The 27,525-nt window shown below is 40.5% G+C and overlaps 1 protein-coding gene across 1 annotated transcript in view; it reads left to right on the forward strand.

Moving 5' to 3' along the window:
• The first annotated feature begins 208 nt into the window (after positions 1-208).
• Positions 209-27,525, forward strand: part of LOC128700384 (uncharacterized) — a 179,819-nt gene continuing 152,502 nt past the window's right edge. Inside the window, exon 1 of the mRNA XM_070100143.1 lies at positions 209-366. The gene's annotated coding sequence lies outside the window, so the exon portion shown is untranslated. The remainder of the gene's footprint in view (positions 367-27,525) is intronic.

Raw genomic sequence — 27,525 nt, forward strand, 5'->3', positions numbered from 1 at the left:
GCTATTAATGTTAATAAGTTTGTATTAGCCTTCATAATCATGATATTTTATTGGAAATTTGTCTCTCGTGCGCTTACATCATCGTCTGATGATTTCATATATTGTAATTGTATTACGATTTGTAGAATAGGAACAAAAATAAGAAGCAAAGAAAGTGCGATATAATAGGCAGGTGTCCTGATAGGCTTCAGTGCTGCTCCAGCTGTCGCAGAGTGAGGGTGTAACGCTCCTGGACTCGATTCATTATATATATCTTTATATACTATATAGTTTTTTTTTGTGTGTGTAACTCATTCTGTGACTACAAGAATATAATTTATAAAGCAGTGATAATTGTATCTTGAGGAGCTTCCTTGCTGTTACGAGGTAAGAACCAGTCTTATGTTGGAATTAAAGGCAGTTAATTTTTTTTTTTTTGTGGGGGGGGGGGGATGTATGGAAAAATAATACACAAGATCCCTCAGTAGTTAAAGTTTGTTACTATTGAAGATCACAAATGTGTAGCAAAAGAAATGAAAGATGTTAAAAGCACGTGACTTATTGTTAATAAAGTTATATGTGTAGAAACTATTATATTATGTATGATGGTAGACACTTGTAGTGTAGGTAGATGGAGGGAAATATTAACTATCATGGTGAGGAGTGTAGTAGAGGTAGAGAGAAGTATTATTGAGGAGTGAGAAGGTTTTCCCCAAGAGGAACACGTGATGACTGGCTCAAATATGCCGCCCTTATTACTAAATCTGGCACAATTTGAACACTGACACACTTCTAGTTAAAACAGACTTTCATCTGATCAAAGAAAACTCATCAGCATTGATTATTTCACACAAGAGTATGTTTGTTGCCTACACGTCTACGACAGTGTTTTATAAAGGTATTCTGGTGTCACGTGATGTTCGTACAGTATAGCGTAGTAGTTTTACGCATGAGAGTTCCAGTAAAGATTTGGATGTGTAGTGAAGCGTTGGAATTCATGGGCTCATCTTCCTTACTCGTGTGAAAAAAAAAATATGCGCTCACAATTGCCAGAAATATTTCTAGTGTGGCAGACCAAGCGTCATTAACAATTAACAAACAAAAATACCTGGTAATGTTTAAAATAAAATGGTAAAAATAATATACACAATGTAACACAACCAACTAACGTGACTGAATCGAGATGTAAAAATTAGTACTGTTTGGTTTTACGAGGTCCTTTTCCCCAGCAGATCAGGCAGAAATACCCCGTGAAAAGCGGGGTGCCAAGAAAATGGAGACAACAGGTAAGTGTGGGGGGCCCCAAGACTGTTCTTTTCCCAGCATACAAAAGGGGGATTCCAATAGACCCCTGGCTGTCTTAAAAGAAGGCACTGGGGGTTTAGTAATCCTGCCCAAACCCGGGCTGTGGTTCTAGTCAGCTTGGTGGGCAGCGAAAAACCTGGTTGATCGACCCGATCCACCATGGGGCCCTGGTCTCAGCCCGGGCGGGGTTGACCCCCGAAACCCCCCCGGAAAAACGCCAGGTCTCCAGGTAGTATTTCCCATTTTATTTTATCAGTGCGAATTCGTTTATTCCACAGTAGTATTTATTTTATTGCGCTTGTATTTGGAATTATAACAATGTTAACATTCTGATAACAATATGTTAACATTCTGATAACAATATGTTAACATTCTGCATCAGTGGCAGCCAGCCAGGCAAGGTTATACTCTGTAATCATACCACTAAATAATCCATACAAGTTTAGCGCTATTTTGTGAATATAATATCAATGTGTATATGCTTTAAAGTTCCGTAAGTGTCGCCTTACTGGCGGTTTTGCAGATTCCTCGTGACAACGATGGTGATCGATTGTGACAGCGACGGTAATTGATTGTGGCAGCGACGGTAATTGATTGCGACAGCGACGGTAATTGATTGTGGCAGCGACGGTAATTGATTGCGACAGCGAGGGTTTTGTTGTGCAGCGATAATTGTTGCGACAGCGCGGTAATTGATTGGACAGCGCGGAATTGTTGGGGAAGCAACGGTAATTGTTGTGACGACCGATCCATAACTGAACTGAGTCGCCATGAATTATAGTGACAGTAGACCTGAGGATTCTCATGAATTACCAGCACATTCCCAATGCTCTGGGGGTTGGTTAAATTTTTTGTTTGGTGTTTAATAGCCTTACTATGAATCTAAAAAAACCGTGGCTTTTGGAGCATCCTCAGCTCACCCCCGGATCCCATCGATCCCGGAAGGGGTGAAACATCAGGCATGTTTCCTTACCCTCCTCCCCTTTCACGCTTGGAGCTACCTGGGTACTAATCGACTGTTGGGTCGCATCTTGAGGAATTTACCTAAGTTCCCCTAAATTCTGCATAACCAGGGGCACTAAAAAGTAAGTCGGGATGTCACTAGGCATATCATTTTATTTACTGCAGAAATAAAGGGTTTTTAAAATTTTAATTTTTAGTAGTAGGTGTAGTAATGATTTTTATTGATTATTTATTAGACATGAACCCCCGTAACTTACACTGTAGCTAGATAATGACCTAAATTTTGGGTTGTGATTATTTATAATTTTTTTTGGTAAGGTGGATCTAATATAGACAAGCAAAGTATAGAAATGAATTATTTACGGAATAAATTGACCTAATTTCCCTTTGTTTTTTCTTTCGCTTTTCCCGACATGACGTAGTGTGACAGTCGTTTTTTAGTAAAGTTTACTTTAGGTTAGGTTAAACCAGTCGGTGTGCAAATTTCCGGGGGAATTAGCCTAGGTGAAGGGGAGAGTGGTCGTAGGGGGGACAAAGATAATTTTCGAAGGTCAAACTTGTACAAGAGGACACATTTGGGAAGATGAAGACACTGATGAGCCACGGGGTTTAATGAAGTTTTTTTTCAGCTGATTGGGAAAAACAGTGTAGGCAGAATGCATAAAAATTTTGGGGATACAAAACGGGGGTAACAGAAAATTGAAAGCTAAGAGGAAAAGCAGGGCTGAGACTCAACCCCTAACAAATAGGTAGGACATATGGTGAACACACAAAAAACACCACACACACACCCCCACAAAAACCCCACCACCCCACCCCACACCCCCCACCCTTTTCCCTCCCCCTCCCCCTCCCCCCCCCCCCCCTTGCCCCCTCGCCCTCCTCCTTTTCTCTCTTCCTTCCTTCCCTTTCCCTCCTTTGCCCTCCCCCCCTCCTCCTCCCTCTCTTTTTCCCCTCCCCTTTTGCCCTTTTCCCTCCCTCCTCCCTTGCCCCCTTTTTTTCCCCTTTGCCTCTCCCTTTTTCCTCTCCCTTTGCCTTTTCTTCCCTTCCCTCCTTCCTCTCTCCTTGCCTCTCCTCTTTTCCTCTCCCTTTTCCTCCTTTTTTGCTCCCCCCTTTTTCCTCCCTTTTGCCTCCCTTTCCCTCTCTTCTTTCTCCTTCTCTCTTGCCTCTCTCCCCTTTCCTCTCCCCTTTTTTCCTCTTTCCTCTTTTCTCTCTCTCCTTTATCTCTCCCCTCTTCCCTCCCTCCTTCCCCCTTTTCCCCCCTTTTTCTTTTCCCTCTCTCTTTGCCTCTCTCTTGCCTCTCCTTTGCCTCTCCCTTGCCTCTCTTTTTTCCCCCTCTTTCCCTCTCTCCTCTCCCCTTCCCCTTGCCTCTCCTTTTTGCTCTCTCTCTCTCTTTGCCCCTCCTCTTCCTTCTCTCTTTGCCTCTCTCTCTTCTTCTTTTCCTTCTTTTTCCTCTCTTCCTTCTCCTTTCCCTCTCTCTCTCTTCTCTCTCTTGCCTCTCCTTTTGCCTCTCTCTTGCTATCTCCCTCTCTCTTCCTTTTCCTTTTCTCCTCCCTTTTCCTTTTTCCTTCCTTCTTGCTCCCTCTCCTCCTCTCTCTCTTCTCTCTCTCTTGCTCTCTTCTATTTCCTTCAAACTCCCCCCTCTCCTACTTTTCCCCTTCATCTTTCCCCCCCCCTTTCCCCTTCTCTCAAAAAAAAAAAAAAAAAATGGTGGGCCCCCGGAAACCCAAAGGATCAGAGAAAGGGTTTCCCTTAGGGAGGAGTGATAAACAGTGGGGAGGGAACAAAAGGGGAAATAAAAACTTTTGGGGGAAAAAAGAGCTTTTAAAAGGGGGAAAAGGAGGTTGGAAAGGGGACAAAGAATTGGGGGCACAAGTCGAAAATGCAGGGAGCCCAAAAAGGGTCCCAAAATTGGATAAATATGAAGGAGTTACAGGCAGTGACAAAAAAGACACAATTAAGCCGAGGCCAACAGGAAGGAAGGAAATTTTGAAATTTTCAGGGCCCTCAATTCCCAAAGGGGGACCAAGGGTGAAAAGGAAGATCAGCTGGGTTTCAGATGGAGAGGGGGATAGTCGAATGCTGAGGAACAACAAGGCTATCAAAAGCCCTGGAAAAAACAAGGCGCCCATACAGGAGGATCCCAAATCCCGAGGGTTTTGGGGAATGGGGGGAAGAAAAAAGGGGAAAATCAGTGTTTTCCTGGGCCAGGGAGAGGAAAGGCACACTGAAAAGGAAAAGGGGAAAAAAGAAAGTGTTGGGAAAAACATCACGGGAAAAAGGGGAAAAATGGGGAAATTAAAATTTTGGAAATAAAGGGGCCCAAATCAAAGTTTTGGCGGCAGGGGGGATCCCCCGAAAACAATTGAAATACTCGGAAGAGAAAAGGGTGTTCCCGACAAAACAGAACAAAATCAGAACGACAGCAGTTGGGAGAGGAAAAAAGGAAGGGGCTGGGAAAAGGGGAAGGGGGGAAAAGCGGGTCGTCAAAAGGGAAAAACACAGGGCAAGACACACACAACTACTCTCGAACCATACAACCTATCCACCATCCCAAACCCCACTCAATCCATCCCCAGCCTCCACCCAACAGGTATAGAATCCACAGTATGCCCCAGGTTACCCTCCAAAACCACGGTTTAAAAAAACTGAAGGGATGGTACACAAAAAATGATAATAACAAATAAGTGGGGGGAGTGGCCGAAAAACAAAAACATCCCGGGCATCATAGTCTCGAAACCCAAACGGTATGATGTGATTTTTAAGGGGTACCAAAAACCCGAGGAAAGACAAAAGGGGGGGGAAGGGTTCGATCAAAATCCTGGAAATTTTTATGGCTGGAGGGGGAAAATGGGGAAGAAAATGATTATAGGGGGAAACTTTTGGGGGCCCAATGGTAAAAGCGTGATGTATTTAAAACCCAGAACACAGGAGGCCAAACAAAAGTACGACGGACAATAGAGCATGGGTTTACAACTGGCAGAGGGAAAACTCATCTGCAGGGAAAGCTCCCGATCATGGGTGAAAACCCCAAGGGTCAGGGAGAACGGAAAGGGGGAAGATACATGGAGGGCAGGATGATGGAGGTGGTCTGAGGGCCTTTTTCCCAAAACTGGGACACACAAAGAAGGAAGGAGAAACCCCAAAGGGTGGACTTTTTTCAAATTTTTATTTGGGAAACGAGGGTCACATATGAAAAACCCCTTTGGGGGGAGTGACCATTGGTTTTAAACTAAAACAGTGAGCTACAAGTGGGGGGGCAGGAAAAGGCCAGGCGAATGAAGCAAAAAACCCGAAAGGGGCTACAGAAAGTAATACCTGAACGGGGGTTTAGGGGGCAGAAAACTGGGAGGGAAACCATTAATGGATGATGGGAAAATGTAAAAAAAAAGGGGGCTGAGAGGTTTGCCCCAAGGGGGGGGTAATGAAAAAACCAGGTAATGGGTTTACCCAAAGGTGCAGGAGGGAAAAAAAACCCAAGGGGGGGTGGGAAAAAATATAGAGGGAAAAGGGCCCAGGAGAATAAAGGGGAACAGTCAAGGGGGCCAAAAAAGAAACCAGATAAGGGAAAAGGGCCCCAAAAACAAATGAAAATGACATAGCAGGAAAACCAAACTGACCCAAATGGCAGCCACATCAGGAGAAAAAAAAAAAAATCAAGGGCCAGGTAAACAGGGTCAGGAAGGAAGGAGGAGAGACAACAGGAAATGACTGAAGTATTTAAGAACCAAAAAGAGATTCAAAGGTGTTCACAAAGGGGACAGAAGGGGGCTCGAAGACGGAGGGGGGCCAAAGTGCTGGACACAGTGCACACAAGGGGGGAAAAAGTAAACTTTTGGTGGCTAGATACCTCAAAGGCAATGGGGCCAGATAAAACTCCCATGGGGTTTGAGAGGGGGGGAGGCCTATGGTTTCCCCTAACAACTTTCAATACATCTATCGAAAAAGGAGGTGCCTGAGGGATGGAAAACAGCAAAAGACCCAATCTTTGGAGAAGACATGAACTTAAAAAAACCATTACTGAAATTTTAGTATAAAATCATGGAGAAAAATTATGGAGAAAGTGGTGGAACCTGAAAGGGAAAGATTTATCAACAGCGAACATGGTTTCAGGACGGGGAAAACCCGTGTCCAAACCTCTGGAGTTCTTTACATGGTGACAGCAGTAAGAAAAGAGAGAGGGGGGGGTGGGTTCATTTTCTTGGACTGGGAAGGGGTTTGACCGTTCCACACAAAGTTTGGGGCAAAAAATGGGGGAAACGGGGGTAACAAAAGGGTACAATGGATCAGGAATACTTGTGGAAGGCGCGGAGCTGGGCGTGGCGAGGTGTCAGGTGGGCCTTGGGCCCGCGGGGTCCCGGTCAGTCCAGGACCAGTGCTGTTTCTGGGATTTTGAACGACATGACGGAAGGGAAAGGGCTCTGAGGTGTCCCTGTTTTCAGATGACGTAAATTGATGGAAGAATGCCTCGATCGAAGACCACAGCACAAAGGGATCTGGGCGGCTGCAGACCTGGTCCCCAATTGGGTCCAGTTAATCCCCAAAATGCAAAGTCATGAAGATTGGGAAGGGAGAAGGGCAGACGGGTTAAGTCAGGGGGGGAAGACTATCTTTCTTTCCTCAGGAAATGCCACTTTATTTTGCCTGGAGGTTATGGCCGCCACAAGCATTTCTGTTCCAGGCTAAGTATTATCACAGCCGGTGAGCGAGCCAGTAGGCAGCAGCACCACTGTCATTACCTGTACACGCCCTCTCTTAACAATGATGAATTCATCTGTCTTTTGTAGTGCGACCGTCTGAGCTCCCATAGTCCACGCCGGCTGACACGAGGATAAGAGAAGATATAATAACCACATATAAAGTTATAAAATTATGTCAGATAGTTAAAATAGATTTATCACAGACGAGGTCAAACAATGTAGCGCTGGAAGGTTGTAGTGAATATAGTGGAGCTTGTTATAACTGAGATGTTATTTTTCTAAGTTTTCCACGTAACCGAGGAAGTTTTGCCTCTAATGGCGATGTTTAATCATAATCTTTAAATTTCTGCTCCACTTCGTATTTACAAAGACCATTATAATGTTCATCTTCCTCGTGGAGAGAATAACCAGGAGCCAGGGTTGCCTCCGTGATGAGGATTTTAGCTTATCCTAGTGTGGAAGCAAACTCCCAAATGATAGACACACACACCAAACTTTCTTGTATAAATTTACAGTACTCGATACTTTATGACAAGCAGTTGGCTCTAGGTCAGTCCCGAAAAGTCTTGGGTTAGATAGCAAAGACACGCTTAAATCTCCATAAACCCACTGTCTCTGTTGTCGGCCACATCCTGGGGAGGATGAAGGAGAACGATTAGGATAGTATGGATAGAGCCTGACTTTGGGTTAAGATATCCTTTAGACTGTAAGTTCTTGGGTATTATACAGGAGTCTTCTACCAAAAGTTGTAAATGTCATAGTCTTAAGTGTCGAGTCAACAAGCAAACGTAGTCTTGGCCAGGCCAGTATTATAATTTGCTGGGATGGCTTCAGAGTACTCTTGAATTATCTTCGGCATTAAGACACGAAAGGCTATCTCATTATCTATACAAGGAATTTACTCTATGGTCAGGTCCTTAATCTACACTGGAGGTTATCTTAATGAAGAGAGACACGGATGTAGGCTTAGGCTAAACCTAGTCAACAGTAGGTTACCTACAAACACGGAGAATGCATATATAATTTATAAATTCGAAATTGAATCTGGACGCCGTTTTCGTCCGTCCTGGATCATTATCATGAGAGAAAGGAAAGAGAGAAAAGCAAGCACTTTTGTTTATTCCGTTGCGGTTCTTAGATCCTTTCCTGTAGCACGGGAGAGGTGGACAGGTAAGCCAGTGGAAGTCCTCGGTCGGATGACCAAAAGCTCCAGCTGTGAGTTATATGGCTGAGACTCGCGTTATGAAACACTTGTCCTGTTTCCTAACAAACCTTAAACCTACCTACCTATCTTTATTGCCGAAATGTTTCGCCTACATAACTGGCTTCTTCAGTCGAATACAGTACGAATATAAAACAGAGAGACAGTGGGAGTAGTTTTGAGTTGATCATTCCCTTAGCCTGGGCAGGAGGTGGTTAGCACCTCAAACCTCAAAGCTTGAGGCATTGATTACCTCAAAAGTGCTACTGCTGTCCCCAGTGTTACATTCACGTGTATTCTACTGAAGAGGGCTTCTGCAGGTGAAACGTTTTGGCAGTAAAAATGCCCAAATGTTGCACACTGTTGATTCATCAGTTTGTTGGTATTGTATACATCATAATATGAGGGGTAAGGAGGCTTGCCTATAAATCTTACCTCGCCTCCAGATCAAACTCAGCTCTATTGGGTTGTGAGCGGAACACTCCAACAAGATACACTTGAAGGCAGAAGGAGAATGTAACACAAAGGTGAGAGAGCATGGTAAAGCCCCACTCTCGTGCTGAATCACAATGATCCATCACTACATGTTGGCACTTGGATCAGCTGCGCGTTCGGCCAACCTAGCGGAAAATTATTTTGTGCTGTTTAATCTTAACTTTGATTAGCTGCAATCAGAAAGTAAAATGAAAACTACTAATAATTCTACTACTACTAGCGGTACCACTACTAATGCTACTATTACTACTACTACTATTACTACTACTACTATTACTACTACTACTATTATTACTACTACTATTATTACTACTACTATTATTACTATTACTATTATTACTACTATTACTATTATTACTACTATTACTATTATTATTACTATTACTATTATTATTACTATTACTATTATTATTACTATTACTATTATTACTACTATTACTATTATTACTATTATTACTATTATTACTATTATTACTACTATTACTACTATTACTACTATTACTACTATTACTACTATTATTACTACTACTACTACTACTACTACTACTATTACTACTACTACTACTACTACTACTACTACTACTACTACTACTACTACTACTATTACTACTACTACTACTACTACTACTATTACTATTACTACTACTACTACTACTACTACTACTACTACTACTACAACTACTACTACTACTACTACTACTACTACTACTACTACTACTACTACTACTAATAATAATAATAATAATAATAATAATAATAATAATTAAATATATTACTGTTACTACAATAATAATTATTAATAAAGTATCATCTTAACTTTTAAATTATGATACATAATAGTCATTAGCTTAATGAAGATGGTTAGGTTAGGTCAGGTTCGTCAGGAAACAGGACAAATGTTTCCTGACGCGGGTCTTAGTCAGATGATGACCCGCCTTTGGAGCTTTTGGTCATCTGACCGAGGCCTTCCGCTGGCTTACCGGTCCACCCCTTTAAAAATTATGGTCATTTATAACCATTGTCTAATTACTTAATGAAGATGTTACATGTACGGTATACCGGGAAACTCAGATGTTAGCACGCTAGTGGTACAGTTGTAGCATCCTGGGAGATGATGGTACATCCTGAGGGATGATAATCTCAGGAAATGATGGTGAGACAGCGTATTGCTGACACATTCTGAGAGATGGTAGTCTCAGGTAATGAAGGTTAGACGTATTGCGAGTTCATCCTGAGGGATGATAGTCTCAAGGAATGATGGTTAGATAACGTGTTGAGGGTGCATCCGAAGGGAAGGGCCAGGGAAAGCAGTCTTGTACCTGAGGCAAATTGTTGAAGATCTCTTAAATTTATTTGACCGAATGTGTCGTGTTGCTGTTACTTAACACGTTACGTTATCACTATGGCTACACTTTGTCCAGCTTTGTGACTCCAGCTAGTGTGTCTTGGAGGTCGTGTGCTCACTGCTTTGTGTTTATAGGGGTCCATTCTTAGTTCTTTGCCTCTTGGGGCCTGGTGTAGTGACCAATGAAACTGAATGGAATTGGTCCTCACTACATCTTGTTCTTGTAATGCCTTACCTGCCTGAGATGGAAAAAAAATCCTAACGCGCCGTGGCACATCTGTCTGTAATACCTGTCCTTATCTCACTTATCACTGTTGCTCGCATTTCAAAAATCTTTCCCTACTCTTCATATTAATTCCTCTGAGTATTTTTGTACATTGTTATCATGTCCCTTTTGGTCCTTCTTTCCTCTAATGTCATTAGATTTAGTTTTAAAAGTCTTTTTCCGTATTAGAGTACTCTGGCTGAACTAATTTGATTGCGAACGTCTGGACTTTCTCGTGTTTCTGAACATTCTTCCATATATCTGGGCTCCATGCTTACGCTACATACTGTAAGATTAGCCTGATAAAAGTCATATATAGCGTGCTGAAGGCAGTTCGCAAGATTCACTAGCTTCTCATATACTGCCGAAGGTCTGCGGTTCATGTTCACATCCGGCGATATATTTTGTGTTATGGTTTCTGTCAGGATTCGTTGTGTAGTATACTGACAGGTTCCTATCAAGAAGGGAGTGTATATTCTCAGTCAGTTATTTGAACTTATATGCTCAGTGTTTAAGGAGGTAGTTCACTAACAAGATAAATGGCGCTGACCATTAAATTCTTCCCTCAGGGCAGTCTTAAATTCCCTCCATGACTTTGCACGTGTTTGTGTTGAATTTCATTAGCTCCTGTTTGACCTTGCTTGCAGCCTTTCCAAGTGCTCCTTCAGCATGTTTATGCCTTCTCTCATCCTTATTTTCCCATTAGCTTTGCCTCAGGCAAATATTAATATAGAAGATTCACAATATCGTATCTAGCAGATGTGTGTGGTTGTGGATGTTGCATTCATCTAACTGTACTTATCTATTGTAGTTGTACTCACCTAGCTATACTCACCTAGTTGTACTCACCTAGTTGTACTCACCTAGCTATACTCACCTAGTTGTATTTACCTAGCTATACTCACCTAGTGGTACTCAATTATGTTTATGGGAGACGAGAGACTGCTTCTTATGTGCCTCTTAATTTGTTTTGAACTGGGATGCTTGAATGTGCGTGGATGTAGTGCGGATGACAAGAAACAGATGATTGCTGATGTTATGAATGAAAAGAAGTTGGATGTCCTGGCCCTAAGCGAAACAAAGCTGAAGGGGGTAGGGGAGTTTCGGTGGGGGGAAATAAATGGGATTAAATCTGGAGTATCTGAGAGAGTTAGAGCTAAGGAAGGGGTAGCAGCAATGTTGAAGGATCAGTTATGGAAGGAGAAAAGAGAATATGAATGTGTAAATTCAAGGATTATGTGGATTAAAGTAAAGGTTGGATGCGAAAAGTGGGTCATAATAAGCGTGTATGCATCTGGAGAAGAGAGGAATGTAGAGGAGAGAGAGAGATTTTGGGAGATGTTAAGTGAATGTATAGGAACCTTTGAACCAAGTGAGAGAGTAATTGTGGTAGGGGACCTGAATGCTAAAGTAGGAGAAACTTTTAGATAGGGTGTGGTAGGTAAGTTTGGGGTGCCAGGTGTAAATGATAATGGGAGCCCTTTGATTGAACTTTGTATAGAAAGGGGTTTAGTTATAGGTAATACATATTTTAAGAAAAAGAGGATAAATGAGTATACAAAATATGATGTAGGGCGAAATGACAGTAGCTTGTTGGATTATGTATTGGTAGATAAAAGACTGTTGAGTAGACTTCAGGATGTACATGTTTATAGAGGGGCCACAGATATATCAGATCACCTTTTAGTTGTAGCTGCAGTGAGAGTAAAAGGTAGATGGGATACAAGGAGAATAGAAGCATCAGGGAAGAGAGAGGTGAAGGTTTATAAACTAAAAGAGGAGACAGTTAGGGTAAGATATAAACAGCTATTGGAGGATAGATGGGCTAATGAGAGCATAGGCAATGGGGTCGAAGAGGTATGGGGTAGGTTTAAAAATGTAGTGTTAGAGTGTTCAGAAGAAGTTTGTGGTTACAGGAAAGTGGGTGCGGGAGGGAAGAGGAGCGATTGGTGGAATGATGATGTAAAGAGAGTAGTAAGGGAGAAAAAGTTAGCATATGAGAAGTTTTTACAAAGTAGAAGTGATGCAAGGAGGGAAGAGTATATGCAGAAAAAGAGAGAGATTAAGAGAGTGGTGAAGCAATGTAAAAAGAGAGCAAATGAGAGAGTGAGTGAGATGTTATCAACAAATTTTGTTGAAAATAAGAAAAAGTTTTGGAGTGAGATTAACAAGTTAAGGAAGCCTAGAGAACAAATGGATTTGTCAGTTAAAAATAGGAGAGGAGAGTTATTAAATGGAGAGTTAGAGGTATTGGGAAGATGGAAGGAATATTTTGAGGAATTGTTAAATGTTGATAAAGATAGGGAAGCTGTGGTTTCGTGTATAGGGCAAGGAGGAATAACATCTTGTAGGAGTGAGGAAGAGCCAGTTGTGAGTGTGGGGGAAGTTCGTGAGGCAGTAGGTAAAATGAAAGGGGGCAAGGCAGCTGGGATTGATGGGATAAAGATAGAAATGTTAAAAGCAGGTGGGGATATAGTTTTGGAGTGGTTGGTGCTATTTAATAAATGTATGGAAGAGGGTAAGGTACCTAGGGATTGGCAGAGAGCATGCATAGTTCGTTTGTATAAAGGCAAAGGGAACAAAAGAGAATGCAAAAATTATAGGGGGATAAGTCTGTTGAGTATACCTGGTAAAGTATATGGTAGAGTTATTATTGAAAGAATTAAGAGTAAGACGGAGAATAGGATAGCAGATGAACAAGGAGGCTTTAGGAAAGGTAGGGGGTGTGTGGACCAGGTGTTTACAGTGAAACACCTAAGTGAACAGTATTTAGATAAGGCTAAAGAGGTTTTTGTGGCATTTATGGATTTGGAAAAGGCGTATGACAGGGTGGATAGGGGGGCAATGTGGCAGATGTTGCAAGTGTATGGTGTAGGAGGTAGGTTACTGAAAGCAGGGAAGAGTTTTTACGAGGATAGTGAGGCTCAAGTTAGAGTATGTAGGAAAGAGGGAGATTATTTCCCAGTAAAAGTAGGACTTAGACAAGGATGTGTGATGTCACCTTGGTTGTTTAATATATTTATAGATGGGGTTGTAAGAGAGGTAAATGTGAGGGCCTTGGCAAGAGGCGTGGAGTTAAAAGATAAAGAATCACACATAAAGTGGGAGTTGTCACAGTTGCTCATTGCTGGTGACACTGTGCTCTTGGGAGATTCTGAAGAGAAGTTGCAGAGGTTGGTGGATGAATTTGGTAGGGTATGCAAAAGAAGAAAATTAAAAGTGAATAAAGGAAAGAGAAAGGTTATGAGGATAACAAAAAGATTAGGTGATGAAAGATTGGATATCAGATTGGAGGGAGAGAGAGTATGGAGGAGGTAAATGTATTCAGATATTTGGGAGTGGACGTGTCAGCGGATGGGTCTATGAAAGATGAGGTGAATCATAGAATTGATGAGGGGAAAAGGGTGAGTGGTGCACTTAGGAGTCTGTGGAGACAAAGAACTTTGTCCTTGGAGGCAAAGAGGGGAATGTATGAGAGTATAGTTTTACCAACGCTCTTATATGGGTGTGAAGCATGGGTGATGAATGTTGCAGCGAGGAGAAGGCTGGAGGCAGTAGAGATGTTATGTCTGAGGGCAATGTGTGGTGTGAATATAATACAGAGAATTCGTAGTTTGGAAGTTAGGAGGAGGTGCGGGATTGCCAAAACTGTTGTCCAGAGGGCCGAGGAAGGGTTGTTGAGGTGGTTCGGACATGTAGAGAGAATGGAGGGAAACAGAATGACTTCAAGAGTGTATCAGTCTGTAGTGGAAGGAAGGCGGGGTAGGGGTCGGCCTAGGAAAGGTTGGAGGGAGGGGGTAAAGGAGGTTTTGTGTGCGAGGGGCTTGGACTTCCAGCGGGCATGCGTGAGCGTGTTTGATAGGAGTGAATGGAGACAAATGGTTTTTAATACTTGACGTGCTGTTGGAGTGTGAGCAAAGTAACATTTATGAAGGGATTCAGGGAAGCCGGCAGGCCGGACTTGAGTCCTGGAGATGGGAAGTACAGTGCCTGCACTCTGAAGGAGGGGTGTTAATGTTGCAGTTTAAAAACTGGAGTGTAAAGCACCCTTCTGGCAAGACAGTGATGGAGTGAATGATGGCGAAAGTTTTTCTTTTTCGGGCCACCCTGCCTTGGTGGGAATCGGCCAGTGTGTTAATAAAAAAAATAATAAATTTGGGTTCTGGTATCAGGTCCGTTCCTACCTATTCATGAAGCTGTGTATGGAGTTTGCCTCCACCACTAGTTCATCTAGCTCCTTACACCTCTTGTCCATGTTCACTCTTCAGTAAAATGGGTACATTGGTGTTAGTCGACTGCTGTGGGTCGCGTCCTGGGGACAAAATTTACCTAATTTGCCCGAAATGTTCTGCATAACAAGGGACTTTCTATATAGTAGTATGTCACTGATGTCAGCAACGCCTGTATGCCTTGTACGTATACTTGTAGAAAATAAATATTATATTATTATTATTTCTCTACCACTCCGAGACTAAAGAAATATTTCCTAATTACGACCCGTGTCGAACCTCTCAAACAGGCTATCTCTCTCTATCTCTACGACACTCCTCTCCTCGAAGACCCCTCAGGTTAGTTTCCTTTAGTTTTCCTAAAAGTTCATTCTCAGTCTGGGACCAGTCTCGTTGCAAACCTTTGTACGTATTTGATCAGGTAAGGGGTCCACGAAGGGGCTACTTGCTCTGTGATGGGTTTATGTGCATCGTGTATAGAGTACTGAAAGATTCATTGTTTTGGATCCGAATGTAATTCCGAGATTTGTTAGTCTTTCGTATGTCGCCTAGATTATACATACAGTTGTGCGTCTCTACCTGTTGATGGCTGAAGCATTCATCACCCCCAAGTATTCTTTATCTTCTTCCTACATGTTCATCCCCCAGCCCTCTACACCACACTTGCTTCCCTGAGGCAGTACACCATCTCAGGCCTTCCTTCTTCCTTATATTTTCAAAATCTTGCGTTTAAATGTTTGGGATGAACTCTAGCCACTAATCTGACCTGTCCTTTATTCTGTCCAGGTCCGCCTGGAGACTGTACCTGTCCTCACATTTCTTTATCCCTCTCACCAGTTTTTACCAACAAAGAGGGATATATGCCGTAATCCTGGTGCCAGTAGTGATCCCCGAGGGATCCCACTCATTACGGACAACTCCCTGACAACTCCCTTCACCATTATTGTTCTACTCTCTTTCACATACTCTCTAATCCGCTTTAAAACTGACTCTTTATTTATTCCAACTTGTTTGTAATTTGTGATGGTATCTGTATCAAAGGCTTCCTTCCAGCCTACAAAAATGCAGTCCGTCAAAACCTGGATTTCGTGTTTTATCTCAGACGTAAAATTTCAGGAGGTTCGTTAGACTGAATTTCTAGTCCCTGAAATAAATTTTGTTGAAGTTTTTAAATTTCCTTAGCTAGATGATCCACGAGCTTCTGCTTACAGTCTTCTCCGAAGTCTGTATATTTAATTTCTCCTGCCAGTTCTTGTAGTTGAGGGACCCCACTTGTAATGCCTCACTGTCTGATTTTATTGGGTGCTTTTAGTGTAAATTTATGTACCATTATTATATGCCTAAAATATTTACGTACTCTAATAACCGTTTTTATTACTGTTTGTAAAGTATTTTTAGATTGCCCAGCCTAAGGCTCATTTTATCTTATCTGCGATAACATTAAACGTTTTGTAATAATGTTGTTAGAATTACCGACAGTATGTGCAATTAATGAGATTTTATTGTGGCAACGTTTCGCTCTTCAAGAGCTTGTCAAACTGTTTCAAACAATACAGGTACACACAGTGTTTATATAGGTATTAGAGTGAGATGTAAAAGCATAATATAATCGCTGTAGGTAGTAGTAGTGGAAGTAGTAGTAGTAGTGGAAGTAGTAGTAGTAGTGGAAGTAGTAGTAGTAGTAGTGGCAGTAGTAGTAGTAGTGGCAGTAGTAGTAGTAGTAGTGGAAGTAGTAGTAGTAGTGGAAGTAGTAGTAGTAGTGGCAGTAGTATTAGTGGTAGTGGAAGTACTAGTAGTAGTGGCAGTAGTATTAGTGGTAGTGGAAGTACTAGTAGTAGTGGCAGTAGTATTAGTGGAAGTACTAGTAGTAGTGGCAGTAGTATTAGTGGTAGTGGAAATAGTAGTAGTAGTGGTCTTAAAAACACACATGATATGGCTACAAATACGTAGCATATGGTAGCTTATTTCCACGGGAGTCCTTAAATTAAGTTCTGACACAGACAATTGATAATTATGTTTTAAGGTGTTAGGAGCAACTAAAATAATATAGAATATCTTGCAATTAATGTTTGAAGATAAATATGACATAAATGCGGACGTTTGTAGGGGCTTGAGTTCATGGAGTCCAGTAAACAACATAATTAGGAGGGTTAAGTCCAATTGTGCAAACTCTCAAGGTAAAGTAAGGTCCATCACTCTCGTGTCACACCACAGTGCGTCCACCAGCAAGTACTACTGGCTTGGTGGTAGGAACAATCACACAATGGTAGTGCTTGACTCGTGACCAGAAGAACCTGGATTCAATTCTGGGCAAATCGAGACGTAAGGAATAAGTCTCCTTCCATTTGGCACAAGGAACAAGTCACTTTACACACGCTGCCCTTGTTCACCTAACAGTAAATAGATACCTATGAGTTAGTCATTGTGGGTTGCATCCTGGTGAGGATGCCACCCTAGGTTGTTAAATGTAAAAACAATAAATCACGTTGTTTGACTTTAATGGGGTATCCTAGGTTAAGTTTATATATAATGTATTAGTTTGTATACCCATAACATCTATGTACCCTCAAGACCATTGTAAAAATTCATATCATGTATGCAAAGTGTCCCATTTTTCAGTACAGCTGCAGACCTACAGTACCAAGTTGTGCTATACACAAGTCAGTCACTGTTTTATAAATATCACTCAACACATAAAGAAGTTACTCAGAAATCACTTGTACATTATTTACAAATTTACCTGGATTTTACTATGATAAACAATAAACACAATTATATAGAGGAGACACATGTTATGGGCGCATAACATTATGTAAATTTAACCTAGGATAATGTAGTTAAACAGTGTGATGTACTTTCACTGGGGTCCAAAACCAATAAGAAAAAGTTAAATGCAAATAAATTTTTTTTCCAAAAAGGTCGATTTTTAGGACTTGTTTACCATGGGTTCTAATCCTACCCCTTCCCTAATTTGATTAACTTACAACTTATAAATCTAAATAGGTACAAAAACATCACTTACAAATAGGTACAAGTTATTTTTAAATCCACTAATTATGTAGTGCATTTCAGGCATTTTATGGTTTTACAGAGGAAAGTGAACATAGTTTTATAGCAGCCACAGTAGGTGGCCAGACCTCAAATCACTTCGTCTGATTTTTTTTTGCTTATCCTAAGTAATTTACATATATGTTAATATGTATGAAAATTGTAACAAACTAAATTTGTGTAACTGTACTTATGTTTACTTGTACCTAAATAAACTTATTTTAAAGCAACAAAGGACTGGTATAGGTTATCTGATCATGTCAAGTGCAGTCTTAGTATAAATCACTTTAAGAAAAGAGATAAAAGACTATCAAATTGAAGATGTAGAAATTAACATGGATGTGTGTAAATTAACACGGAATTCCAGTGGATATAAGTCACATTGGCTTTATTGGGTTATCCTAGGTTAAATCTGTATCATTAAATCTGTATCAACTAACTACACGAATACCACCTGGTGGTTCACACTTACACTCGCTCACTCATTTAATCTCAGTCTTAAAATCTCAGTCTTAAAATAATGAATCCTGTGATACTCCAATACTGAAACTATGTACTGTGCCAAAACAAAAGCATTCACATTGCTAAACTCATAAACTAGTATTTAGTCACTTAGCCATAAAACCAACTTACCTCATAATTTGTAATATTTTACAATTAAGAATAAAACTAAGTATGCCCGAAATGCCTAGCCATGCTAAGCGTTCTAGTGGTACACTCTGTAATCACAATTTTACTACATGTAAACCAAACAATAACCAAATTTCTGTAAACTCAGCATTGTAATCCTTATAGAGAATAAACTTTGAATTGAATTGAATTGAATTTATATTTTTATGTACCTATAACGTGTGTGCCCTCAAGTGTTGTATGTTATATACACAAACCTAAATGAAAGTTTGCATAACAAATAACCCGCACGTAGGAGACTAACTTATGACGAACTTTCAGTCTTACGTGAATCATTAACTAACATAATAACTTTTAAGTTGTTATATGCAGTTTACCGTCAGTAATGTAAAAGAAAATGGAACATGCTGGTGAAATAGAAAGTGAGTTGAGTGAAGGGATCACTCATCCATTATTCTGGCATCATGGTCTTGTAAGTTTATTCAGGTACAGGTACACATAAATACTATTACATAAACTGTCATACATATCAGCATATGTGTAGATAACCCCAAAAAAGTCAGGTACTGTGACTAGTTCTATGATCTTGGATCACTGGCTGGCTCCATGGTCTTGGATCACCGTGGCTGGTTCCATGGTCTTAGATGGGGACTGGACAACACAGTAAAGAGTTCAACTCTGTAATATGGTTTGTGGTTTCACACTATTGAAGTATGATCTTATTGGTGATTGACTTAATGTCAACCACCATGATGTTGAAAAATGCGGATAAGAAGTTGATTCTTAGTTTTACCAGGCCCGGTGGCCTGGTGGCTAAAGCTCCCGCTTCACACACGGAGGGCCCGGGTTCAATTCCCGGCGGGTGGAAACATTTCGACACGTTTCCTTACACCTGTTGTCCTGTTCACCTAGCAGCAAATAGGTACCTGGTGTTAGTCGACTGGTGTGGGTCGCATCCTGGGGGACAAGATTAAGGACCCCAATGGAAATAAGTTAGACAGTCCTCGATGACGCACTGACTTTCTTGGGTTATCCTGGGTGGCTAACCCTCCAGGGTTAAAAATCCGAACGAAATCTTATCTTATCTTATAACAGTAACAATTTAAGTTTTAGATTACAGAGGCATGTAGCTCAATAAGTATAACATTATTCAACGTAACGTGGTTAACATATAGATCAAGGGACAGTGAATTGTCGAATTCTTTTAACTGCTGTGATTTTTTGGGGCTATGATTATTATGTTGGAGAATTGATGGTGCAAGTAGATTGCTACCACACTCAGCTCTCACTGAGGTCCGGGGGTCGATCCCCGGTACGGGTGGAAACATTAGGATGTGTTTCCTTACAGCACCTGCTGTCTGTGTTCATTATCATTAAAATAGGTACCTGGGTGGTAGTCGACTGGTGTGAGTCGCATCTTGGGGACAAAATTGACCTAATTTGTCCGAAGTGCTCTGCATAACAAGGCTTTCTGTATAGTAGTATGTCATAGATGTCAGCTAGGTCTGTATACCTTGTACGTTTACTTGTAGAAATAAAGATTATTATTATTATTATTTAATATAGGTGCATCAGCCTAATGTTATGGTGGACATTCTGTCATAATACCTTAAACACTGATTGGTCAGTTCTTTATTTGTGAGTATAGTTAGTGTGAGTGTAAGTGGGTTGTACTTCTCTGTTGGTGATTCACAGTGCTACAGGAAGATAAGACTCACGTGGGTAATGATCATATCACCACCATAAATAACTATAAACTCCAACTGCAGGCAAGAAAACAAAGTTACCGTGATATAGTGTTAATTTAAAACACTGAACAGCATATGGATGTTGAAGTTGTCAGTCACTGAAAATAGTGTGTTTGAAGTGATCAGTTATGTATGTTAATTGTTCCGGGATCATCGTCCCCGTGACCCGAGCTCAGACCAAGCTCCCTTAATTGGAAACTACAGAAATAAGAACTATTAAGAAACACAAGGAATTTAAGATAAATTTATAATGAAAGTAAGAAGTTAGTAAGAGTTCCCTGTTCTGTGTTAGCATGATTGTATTACTTATGATGCTAAGTTGAATCTTGTGTTGTGGGTCCTCAGATGTAACCTCAACCATATCTTGCCCTCATTGAGCCACACGGGTTTATGTCTTCACAAAGAAGATATTGGAACTACATTAGACTTACACAATATTGTATGAGGCTATGGGAAGCCTATTATTGTATGCTGCTGCGTTGTCAGGGTAATTCAGTAAAGTTAAGCAGTGAGACTAGTGAGGTGTCCCTGAAGCGCTACCTTCAACTGGTTGACAAATATTTTTCTTCCTCATTGGTTTTCGTGTATAAGTTAAAAATGCATCAACCGATCGAGTTCAAATTTGTTACGTTGGTATATTGTAACTAGAGAAAGGTCCATGCAACTATTGGCATGTGCAGAGATGCCATGTTCAATTATATATAGACCATTTCAGATTTTGGCTTCCATGCGATAACTTTAGAAAGAATCTTTTCATCGTTAATGGCTGATACATCTTATGAAATGCTTTTTCAGATGTTTTTAAATTTATAAACTTAACATGCTTGATCTCTAAACGGAACGTTGTCGCAGTAAAAGTTTTTATTGTGTCATAATGTTTTTATCACTGCTAGGTGAACATGGGCAGCAGGTGTAAGGTGAGTTGCACAAGAATGGTATACAATACCGACAAGATGAAATTAAGACACACGTGCAACATCTGGGTATCTTTATTGTAGACGTTTCGCCATCCAGTGGTTTTATCAATACAAATTCTTGGACATAACTTGAAGATAGTAGAACTATGTACAGAAGATGAGGTAATCAGACCCTCAACCTAGGAGTAGGTGCGCAGAGCACCGTAGTCGTGGAGATTCTCCAAGACTATGGGGCACTTCGCACCTACTCCTAGGTTAAGGGTCTGATTACCTCATCTTCTGTACATAGTTCTACTATCTTCAAGTTATGTCCTAGAATTTGTATTGATAAAACCACTGGATGGCGAAACGTCTGTAATAAAGATACCCAGATGTTGCACATGTGTCTTAATTTCATCAGGTGTAAGGTGACTTGTCCACGTCTTGACTCCAGAGAATTGAACTTGGGCTCTTTTGATTATGAACCGAACGCTTTACTACTGAGGGAGGGAAAACAGATGGTTCTAATAAGAGAACAAAGTCATCACTCTTGACAGCTTACATTACCGTGTGTAAGATAGGTGTGACCATTACATGGGGTGGTGGAGAGAGTATGGCAGGTGACTGTGGAGATGATGGGTGATAGATGCTTCTTTTTTTTTTTTTTTTTTTTTTTTTCACAGGGTTTGACAAGGTTAAGGATCCCTAGCTTTATTGACAGCTATATTACAGGTTAAGGATTCCTAACTTTATTGGCAAGCTAAGAGCTGTTACCTACATCAGCTCATTTGAAAGCATTTTTATTGTTATGAGACATACAAGTAGGAAACAGGATGAAGTTGGAGCCATCTGTGGGCCAGCATTTTCATTTGATCAACTGACTTTATCTCGTTGACATCATTATGCTGTACGAATGTGTTCCATACTCGAGTCATCCTGGGTATGTATGATCTCAGATGGAGTGATGTTCTGGAGAAGGGTACAGCCAGAGTGAAGTTGCTGCTTTCTGCCCGTCTTGTGGCATAAAAGCTTGTTTCACGCTGTCCTCGAAGTGGATCCAAGTGTGGTATTTTGACAATATTGGCCTTGTACATAACAGTAAGGCCACCCACATCCCTCCTATGTTGAAGGCTCTGCTGAAATGACAGATCTATCCAGGATGGGTCCAGGCGAGAGATGAGACGTCTTGCTCTGTTCTCTACTCTGTCCAGCAGTCGCAGATGAGAGGGGGGGCAGGCAAACCAAGAAAGTGGAGCATACTCAAGGTGTGAGCGTACTTGTGCCTCGTACAGGATCTTGCAACCCCTACTGTCAAGCAGATGCGAGATACGGCGAAGTGCTGTAAGCTTCCTGGCTGCCTTGTTTGCAAGATTTACAACATGGTTCTTCATGGTTAGTTTGGAGTCAAATTTCACCCCAAGGATATCAACTTCTTCTCCAGGTGCCAACATCCTCCCATTCATCCTTACTACTGCACCAGCATTACCATCATGGTGCCTAGAGACGATCATCATTTGCGTTTTCTCAGGTGCAAATGTTACTTGCCATCTATTTCCCCAAGCTGATATAGCTCTCAGCTGGTGATTGATGTAGCTTAGAGCAGCTGGCATTTCTTCTCTTGGATAAGTGAATGTCAGTGTACAGTTGTCTGCATATGCATGTGATTCTGGGATGAGATGAAGAAGGTCGTTATTACAACCTAGGATTTCAAATGGCCTGTTATCCCAGGTGTAATGGGAGCAAATAAACACAGTAGAAAAAGTTTAGACTTATATTATCCTTCACCAATTTAGAACAGCAATATGTACACTATTTACAGTGATAAATATAGTGCACTCCACGGTAAGCAAGGCAGAAATAGAAGCCACAAGATAGCAGACCGTGCTTCAACCAGCTCTAGAGTGGGAATGACAAGGGCAGACAGGAGAGCGGTATCCACATAACCTCTGCGATTGTCAATCCCACCTTCTTATTGGCTAGAACCTGGTCACTAGTTGAACGATGGGGCCCCATCATCAACTCTTAGCAACCTGGTTCGCTGGTTGGGGGAGATAGCCTGTAAATGAGGGTGTGTCCATGCGCCGAATAAAGGTTACGTACTCTTTGCATGCCACAGTCGTTGAAGTAGACATTCCTGATGTTCACCTCATACCCGTGATAAACGAAGTGTTGTGTGTTGTAATCTATTGGTAGGCCTATGTTAAAGAGATATCCAGCCACATCTTTCATCCTATCAGGGTGGAAAATGCATCTCGGGTAAGTCAGCGGTTGATTATATCATTTAATGGGTCATCAGCTGACAAAGACGCACATCAGAAGTTAGTCTCTTTGTTTCCTAGCTAAGAAAGCACAACTGATTACCCTGACCTGCCTTGCCTATTATCTGACTATCTGATAGGCCTATAGTAAATTACACTAGACGATACCCCACTATCGACTTACTTTGGGTCGGTGGAGACATAAAATTTGGTTTTACCATTACGCAGAAGAATACTTGTCCAGATTTGTGGCCTCGTTATAAATGTAGTGATGTTAGGCTATTGGTCGAGTGTGCTCACGCTCAGTTACAAGGATACTACCACACCACTTTTAAAGACAATAAGGAGAAAATTACCTTTTTCTTCATTTAACCATCTTAAGCTGTCTAGCATACATATTACTGGCTTACCACTCACATCTGACATTCACATTCAGAAAGATGAGACTGCAGCTTCAAATCTCAGAAACAACGCGCATTCACGAAGCAGATTTGGCCAATAATATTAAAAATAGATGAACAAAGGAATGTAGAAGCTATATACGTGTCAGACATCCTTCAGTAAGTAATATAATGTGCTTACCGTACAGGAATTTCATGTCAACCCAAGGCAGGTAAGGAGGGGAAGGGTGGAGGTTGACCAATTTAGTTTCATATTTTTATTATGCAGCTCATACCCATGGTGTGGGTGGTAGTCAAAAGATTCCAGAGGTACAGGAAGGGTCCGGGGACTGGCCCGCAAAGCTCTGATATATGCCAGACAAGTTACAGTGGCAATGAATTGTTTACATGTTTATATCTGGCTGCAATCGTAATGAGTTATTTACAGCAGAAACAGCATCATCACATCACCCTCTGTTCCTCTTCTCACCCTTCCCTACACATGTACCCTTCCAGCACACCCATTTTCCTCGCCTCACTATACCCACCTCTCCTTCCCCACCCCACCATTCACCATCTACCAAACTCAACAAAAACCAGTCCAACCTTCTACGAAATTGGCCACAAATGCAGCATATATAGCTTAAGATCTCCCGAATACTGGGTGACGTATGTTAGGAAGAACTTGTTCTCTTTAACATTGCGGAGTTGAGTACACAAGCAACGTTGCTGTGTTTAAGTACCTACATATAGATAGGCAGTGTCTCATCCCTCCATTAACAATTAAAATATGTGATCCAGCTTATCGATTTCATTGTGAAGAAACAAACAACGAACTTTTATTGAGACAGCTTTATTCTGTATAGAACTTTATGAAGGTATTTGAAGAATAAAAGTTCGTTCTTCAACGTGTGTTTTTGTCTATACTATTGTCATCAGTACGTCATTGTAATCTATTTCAGCGTGAAACATTGCCTGATCACATTAATATAATGGTAATATACACTCGTGTATATATATATATATATATATATATATATATATATATATATATATATATATATATATATATATATATATATATTTATTTATATATTTATTCAACAAGTCGGTCGTCTCCCACCGAGGCAGGGTGACCCAAAAAAAAGAAAGAAAATCCCCAAAAAGAAAATACTTTCATCATCATTCAACACTTTCACCACACTAACACATTATCACTGCTTTTGCAGAGGTGCTCAGAATATAACAGTTTAGAAGCATATACGTATAAAGATACACAACATATCCCTCCAAACTGCCAATATCCCAAACCCCTCCTTTAAAGTGCAGGCATTGTACTTCCCATTTCCAGGACTCAAGTCCGACTATATGAAAATAACCGGTTTCCCTGAATCCCTTCACTAAATATTACCCTGCTCACACTCCAACAGATCGTCAGGTCCCAAGTATCATTCGTCTCCATTCACTCCTATCTAACACGCTCATGCACGCTTGCTGGAAGTCCAAGCCCCTCGCCCACAAAACCTCCTTTACCCCCTCTTTCCAACCCTTTCGAGGACGACCCCTACCCCTCTTTCCTTCCCCTATAGATTTATATGCTTTCCATGTCATTCTACTTTGATCCATTCTCTCTAAATGACCAAACCACCTCAACAACCCCTCTTCTGCCCTCTGACTAATGCCTCTATTAACTCCACACCTTCTCCTAATTTCCACACTCCGAATTTTCTGCATAATATTTACACCACACATTGCCCTTAGACAGGACATCTCCACTGCCTCCAACCGTCTCCTCGCTGCTGCATTTACCACCCAAGCTTCACATCCATATAAGAGTGTTGGTACTACTATACTTTCATACATTCCCTTCTTCCCTCCTTTGCTGGTATATATATATATATATTATATATATATATATATATATATATATATATATATATATATATATATATATATATATATATATATATATATACCAGCATATTATAACTATACACACCCATGTGGCGACACATTAGCGTTATAGTCAATTTCTTGAACACTTTATGCTTGTAGGTCTACTGACTGGAGAATACGGACGTAATACACGAACATTTTTTTATACCCATCAGAGCTGTTATCCTACCTCAGCTAATTTCAGTGTCCAGCCCTGTTCAAGGTATACTACCACCACCCCAGGATGTGACCCATAACAGTCAACCAACATCCAGGTACTGGCTTCCTGCTATGTGAACAGGGGCAGCAGGTGTAAGGAAATATACCCAACATTTCTACCCGCGCCGGGATCGAACCAATGATGTTCAGTATGTGAGCAGAATGCGCTACCAACTGAGTCATGGTATCTTATTAAATGTATAAGATAACAGAAATTCTGAGTAAATATTCTAAATTTATTTGTAAAATGTGTAAATTACGTCGTATAAATGATATATATATATATATATATATATATATATATATATATATATATATATATATATATATGTGGGTGTGTGTATGTCGTGCCGAATATGCAAAACTGGTCAATTAGCAAGAACTCATTTAAAATTAAGTCCTTTCTAAAATTTTCTCCTATACGTTTAAAGATATATTTTTTTCATTGATGTTAATGCAAAAATTTATAATTTTGCACTAAAAGAATCTTAGAAAACTTACCTAACCTTATTATAACAAGAACAATTTATTTTAGCCTAACCCAACTAAATATATTTTAGATTTGCTTACAATAATTTAATACTGAACAAACACAGTGAAATATATTTTTTTCGTCAGGTTCAGAATGATTTTGGCGAAATTATTGCATACACAAATTTTCACTTGTCCTATATGGCAAGATGAACGTTGCTATTTAAGCCATGAGCGCAAGTTCTGCCTATATATATATATATATATATATATATATATATATATATATATATATATATATATATATATATATATATATATAAAAAGTGAATAGTCAGTTGTATGAGGCTAACATATTTATGGCCTAATTCCTAGACTCATGTGTTCATATTGTTTTCACCTTGCCATCCATATAATTTTTTACCTTACTGTTCATATATTTTTACCTTACCTTCTGTGTACCTTTACCTTACCATCCACGGGATAGACACTGCACAGTAAGGCAGCCGCATTTGTTGGGAAATTAATATTAAATGATACCAGCAAACAGTGAGAGTTGGATGTTATGTTCAATACAAGCTGATGACCTTTTAGTGTTTATTGCTAGTGAAAGGTTCTTGATCCAAACAGTTGGAGTTACCCTTTAACTTTCTTTGGAAGAAACCAATTGCCTTCTGTGACCCTGACGGATTTAGCTCTTCCATTCTTTTTCCACTTACATGAACAAATCTTCGTTGATCAGTGTGACTTTGTTAAATGGTCCAAGTCGGACTGAAGCATCGTCGTAAGCTCCTCCTCTCTCCTATGTGCAGGTTATTTGTATATTATTCCAGTCTCGGTATTGTGCCTTTTTGTTTATCGTTGATCATTTTTTCGCAAAAGCGACGGTGTAAGATTATTTGGCTGCGCCGTCACTCGAGGTACAATCATTGTCGGTCATCTCAGTTTTGCCTTCCTGGCTGAAGGTGTGGCTTGATAGTGCAAGATAGTGAGCGTTCACCAAGCACGACCCATTATGTACCTCTGATCTTTTGACTACCACCCACAGGATGGGTATGAGGTGCATAATAAACATATTAAACTAAGTCACCAAGCAGCGCTTGCTGGGGGTGTTCCGTAGCTTTTCTTCCACCTGGTATTTGTAGGTTTCAGAGTTCTTGGCTTCTCTCGTAGTTTTCTCTAAAGTTGTTTAGTTTTACTAAGTGTATAGCAGCCACGAGTACAATAGTTTACCAAGTATAGCAGCCACGAGTACACTAGTTTACCAAGTATAACAGCCACGAGCACTAATTTACCAAGTATTGCAGCCACGAGTACATTAATATATCAAGAATATATAGTGTATATAACCACGAGTACATTAATATATCAAGAATAACAGTCACGAGTACACTAGTTTAATAAGTAAAGCAGCCACGAGTACACTAATTTACTAATTGTACAGTGGTTATGAGTACA

Source organism: Cherax quadricarinatus, chromosome 71 (genome assembly GCF_038502225.1).
Source record: "Cherax quadricarinatus isolate ZL_2023a chromosome 71, ASM3850222v1, whole genome shotgun sequence".
Taxonomy (NCBI): domain Eukaryota; kingdom Metazoa; phylum Arthropoda; class Malacostraca; order Decapoda; family Parastacidae; genus Cherax; species Cherax quadricarinatus.